A 5,895-nucleotide genomic window follows, 5' to 3' on the forward strand; every position below is an offset into this window, starting at 1 on the left:
AATCAGTTCTAAATCTCTTCTTTCTATTCTAATAGTAGGTTAACAAAAATCGATTCCTATTCTTTTTCAAGATATAAGATCTCAACCTATATGCAGGTTTTCTACATCTCTGTGATAAACATAAACATATAGCAGGCATTCAGCATAGAAACCTAATTACTACACAAGCCATGCAAGTACTTTCGTCCAATAAGTAACCTATGTCTATATAACGATAGCATATTCAATTCTCATCTTTCGAATTTTGAATCAAAATCATAAATCAAGCAAATATTGATCAGGTATTTACTAGCATTAAGCAAACATTATATAGATTAGAATAAAAAAGAAGAATCAATATAACATCATAATAAGATTAAATAGAAATCCAAGTGACTACATTAAACCCTAGATAGAAGTGTTTAGTTCATATTAGACATGATTAAAACAGCAAAATAATTATTCATAAACATAAAATTCAAAGACTTGAAGAAGAAATAAAGAATATGAAAGTGCAGAAAAACTAGTCTCATAATCAAATTTAATCTCTGAACTCGTAATTAAAATCTGACCTAACCCTAATTAAAACATAAAGTCTAAATTTATACTAAAAAAACCACGAATTCCTTTTTCTCATAGGCGGGTTGCGACTTGGCCTTTCCTAGGTCGCGACCTGTGTCGTTTTTAAAGCAATTCAAATTCTGATTTAGTCTTCAGGTGTCGCGTCCCTCTGAACCCAAGTCGTGGCCCGTGTGTTGATGCCCACCTGGGTTTGCCTCTGACTTCCACTAGCGCCGCAACTTATAAGAGCAAGTTGCGGCTCTAATTCCCTTCAACAACCTTGAGCTATTGACTTGACTAGAGTCGCGTCCCTTAAGCCCATGTCACGATTCTAATTCCATTATTTTCAAATTTTAGCCTTTCAACATCCTTCCTTCATCAAAAACATATTATAACTTGTCCTTAGCACCATTTTGTGTCAAGCGACCACTGAAAGCTCATTTTTTTTCACAATTTACTCTTCTTTTCACATTTGTCTCATGATTCAACGCACCGACCTACAACAAAGACAAAAACTAGCGTAATCTTACACAAAACAAACATAAATATTCAAGATTACCACAAAAACACATCCCAAAACAACATTCATTATCAAACTTCCCCAAACTTACTCTTTGTTCGCCCTCGAATAAAGGACTAAAAACAAACCGAGACTCTAACAACAAAGACAACACTGGACAATACCCACAACATGAATTATACCAACAACAACACTTATGCCTCAAAATCATGAATGTTAATCATATAATTTTTTAAAAAATTACTCAACAGTTTATGCAATCCAGAATTTCGATCAAAACACTCCATCAACATACTTTAGTCTACTAACATTGTAATGCCCCAAAATCCTTAATGCGGTTTAATGGCTGGTTTAGTAGGCTGGGAGGGCCATAATTGTTTAATTATGCCATTAAATGATTATATGCATGTGTATGTGAATTATATTATAATATGATGTTAAATGCATGTATGTGGGTCCACATTTCATTGCAGGGGTGTTTTGGTAATTTGGCCCGTTGAGGGCGTAATTGTATATTTGTATGCATGTCGGTGACCTATTGTTGAGACCACATTATAATGTGGATTTGTTTGAGCTATTCAACATGAGACAATCTTTGAATATAAATTAGCGGTTTAGTTATAATAGGTTTAAGTTCGAGGCTGGGCTCGGGGTGAGTCTCAGGGAGATTTTAATGATTAGAGTGTTGCTGGGAATTAAAGGGTAACAGGATGTGAATTATTGGTGTTTGAGTATTTTGAGAATAACGGGAATTGGAGAGCGTTAATTATGATTAACAAAATAGGTGGAAAATGTCGATTTTGCCCTTGGGAGCCTATAGAAATCTATATTTGACCTAGGGGTATTTTGGTCTTTTCAACCTTAGGATAGATTTAAGCCATTGAAGGCTGTAGAAACCTGAAGAAAACAGAGCATAGAACAAACCTTCTCTCGTACCTATTTTCTCTCTTTTTCTTCTTGGATTTTTGAGCTTAAGTTGAGGAATCAAGCTTGGGGAATAAGTCTTGAGAGCTTGGGAGTGTGTTCCACCATTGAAGAGCATCATAATCTAAACTTGAGGTAAGTTTCTAGCCATTAGATTCTTGGTTTGCTATGTTTTTGCTTTGATTTTCAGTTGAGATTTCTAGGTTGGTTGATTGGATTTGTTGGGAGCTTTTGGCTAGGGTTCTTGTGGTTGTGATGCTTAGGGCTTGTGGGGATGGTTTTTGGGTTCATTTGTAACCAAAAATGAGGTTTGGAAGCATTGGAATCGAGTTGGAATTGAAGGAGTCGAAGGAAGAAGTTTCAGGGGCTGATCAGGCTAGGTGTAGCGCTACAGCGCCCACAAGGGGGCGCTACAGCGCTACCCAGGGGAGGCTTGGGCGGTTTTGGGTTCTGAGAAGAGCGCTGGATTGCTAGTGAGTAGCGCTACTCTATTCCTTCAGAATCCCGGTTTGAGTGTTTTTAAGGGTTTTTGGCTCGGGGTTTCAATCCTTAAGGCCCGAGATCGAATCTACTCACCGTGTGGGTACGTTTCGGGGTCCCGAGAGTGGGGTTAGGTTAAGACCCTATTATTGTTGAATTTCATTAATGGAGGTTATAATTGGTTATGATTAGGTAACCGCTAAGGAATCAAAAGGTCGATCGTTCTTAGGTGTCGTTCTTGTTCTATTTCTCGCTCGAACCAGAGGTAAGAGAAATGCACCTTGTGTATATGACATGCGTGGTTGTTGTTGAGGCATGTTGATTATTAAATGTGGACATTGATTGCATATTAAATGCTTAGTAGATCTTGCTTACTTGTGTATGGCACTGACTAGATAGGGACGACACTAGTCGCGTATTACTGACCTGAGAGTCAGAAACGGCATAAAGCGTCATGAACGCAGGGCCAATAAAAGATTAGACCTAATCGATATCAACATTGAATGACTCTAGGAGCATTAATTCTAGACCGACCCTAAGGTCGATGAAAATTATAAGCGCTTGACTAGTCTAGGACTAGTTACTCAGAGCCAGGGCCAAAGGCCTAGGTGACTGCTTGTCACGTGGCTAGGGAGCGAAATCCCATGGTTGTGACTCTATGGTCATGCGATAGGTTATATTGGTGACTAGTTCATCAAAAACCTATCATGATATGCTAGTGAAAGGATCACTTATTTATAAGCCCAGATGACCTTATCGTTACATGGCTAATGGGAATAGAACCCACTTTAGTGACTTTTCTAATTGTCACTCCTCTATTTTGGACTGAAAGTCCTAAATTATTATTATGATCATTGTTGATATTATATTCATGCGTTATTGTGTTTTCTTGCTGGGCTTTGGCTCATGGGTGCTATGTGGTGTAGGTAAAGGGAAAGAAAAGCTCACCCAACCTTGAGTGGAAAGCTTAGGTGGTGATGTGTACATATGCGGCTGCTTGACCACCACGGCCAAGGAGTTCTCAGAGGAACTAGGGGGTTTACCCTATTTTTGCCGCTTAGGTCGGCGGGTTGTAAATTTAAACTGTAATGAGCATTTTGAGTTGTAAATAACATGTAAATGTTTCGATGAGCCCATGAACAGTTTTATGTTTTAAATAAAATATATCCTTCCCTTTTGATTGGTTTTCCACCTTAACCTATTAATAACACCTAGAAGCACGTTTTTAACCAAAGAACTCGGGTAGCAAGTTAAATTCATGGTTCATCGTTCACCGTAACTGTCCTGGGGTAACCAGGGCGTTACAACTTGGTATCAGAGCATGCTGAGGTTAGGGTTCTTGTAGACTGGTTGGGCATGTACACTCACCACTGAAGATAAGCTCGACTCATGGTTTGGTAACTATTTATGTAGTTATATGTATAACTGCTTAAATATAGTATAAATGTTTTACCTGTATACATGAGACATCATGTTAAACTTGTGCCCTGAATATTGCATCTTCAGCAACCGTGTGCTAAATAGTACTGAAATTGCTGGAACATACTTATTAGTATTGTAGATTATGAATTATTATGTGATACATGTTAAGTGCTAAATGCTATAATCATGTATCTATTTGTGTATATTTGTATGACTGTAGAATATGATAATTATCTGCTTGTTATTGGACCGTAAGGCGGCAAGAGGTTTAGTTATTACTACTTGACTGGTCGTATTAACTATTATTTCAGCAAGGTATAAGCTAATAAGAATGAATCCAGGGCAGACAGATACATCAGCTGGCCAGAGTGATCAAGGCCAGAATAATAATAATTAGGGTCAAGAGAATGACCAGGGACAGATTCCACAGCCAGCTCCTGCAAACTGGCAGTAATTATTTAACGATCTGTAGGCTACAATGTTGAGACAGGGAGAGGAACTTCGCCTCCTGAGACAACAGCAAGCACCTGCAGTGGCCAGTGTATCAGAGGCACCTCTTGTATTGGTGCCAGCAGTTGAGTAGCTGCTTGAGGTTGGTAATAAATGGGAGCCTCTCTATGAAAGCTTCAAAAAGCCGCAACCTCCTATTTTTGAAGGCAGTGCAGATCCTGCCAAGGCAGAGCAATGGATGAGTATGATTACTACCATCCTAGACTTCATAAGGGTGACTGGTAATGAGAGGGTGGCTTGTGCCACTTATATGTTTTAGGAGGATGCCCAAATTTAGTGGGAGATTATTACCCAAACCAGAAATGTTAATGCCCTGAGTTGGGAAGAGTTTCAGACTCTGTTCAATGAGAAATATTATAATGATGATATCAGGGCAGAAAAGGCTGAGGAGTTCATCAGGCTACTTCAGAGAGGTTTTTCAGTCACTAAGTATGCCTTGAAGTTTGATCGTTTGGCAAAATTTGCCATGGAGCTGATGCCCACTGATGGGACCAGGAGGGAGAGATTTCTCTAGGGGATATAGCCCAGATTAGCCCGTGATGTTCGTATTACCACTGTGGCAGGGGTTACTACCTATGCACATGTGGTTGAGAAGGCACTCACAGCTGAGAGTGCAGAGAACAAGATCTGGCAAGACAGTACAGCCAGAAAGGAGTTCAGGAGGACAGGTCCTCCATTTGTGGGTTCTGGTAGAGGTGTAGGCCCCAGTGATCAGAAGAGGAAGGTTCCTGACACCTTCCCAGTTCCAGGTCCTAATAGGCGACCCCGTGGTGTCTCAATGGGTCATCCAGGTGGTAATGAGGCCTGGAAGTCTTATCCTAAATGCCCTAGATGCAAGAGGCGTCATTTGGGAGAGTGTAGGGCAAGGGCCTGCTTCTCAGTGGGTCATCTTAAGAAAGATTGCCCTAAGGCCAAAAAAGAAGAACCCAGGAAAGCGGACAGCTCGGCCCCAGCTCGAGAGTTTGCATTGACACAAGCAGAAGTTGAGGCTTCTCCCTCAGTAGTTACAGGTCAGCTTCTTAGTATTGGAACCCCTTATAATGTTTTTATTGATTCTGGTGCTACACATTCTTCTGTTGCTAGTAGAATTATTGATAGACTGTGTAGACCCTGTGATTTTTATGCTGTGAGGTTTGGAACTTTGTTACCCATTGGGGAATTAGTGGTATCCAAGAGATGGGCCAGATCTTTGCTAGTGATAGTGGAGGGCAGAGAATTGTCAGTGGATTTGATAGAGTTGGTTATGATTGACTTCGACATGATATTGGATATGGACTGGTTGGTGAAGTATGGGGCAACCATTGATTGCAGAAAGAAGATGGTCACCTTTGAGCCTGAAGGTGAGGATCCTTTTGTGTTTGCTGGTACTGGGCATGGACCTCGCATACCTATGATTTTTGTTTTGAGGGCTAGGGATCTATTGCAAGGAGGTTGCATTGGATTCTTGGCCAGTGTGGTTGACACCACTCAGGTCGTGCCAGTGAGACCAGAAGAGACCA

Source organism: Humulus lupulus, chromosome 3 (assembly GCF_963169125.1).
Source record: "Humulus lupulus chromosome 3, drHumLupu1.1, whole genome shotgun sequence".
NCBI classification, from domain to species: domain Eukaryota; kingdom Viridiplantae; phylum Streptophyta; class Magnoliopsida; order Rosales; family Cannabaceae; genus Humulus; species Humulus lupulus.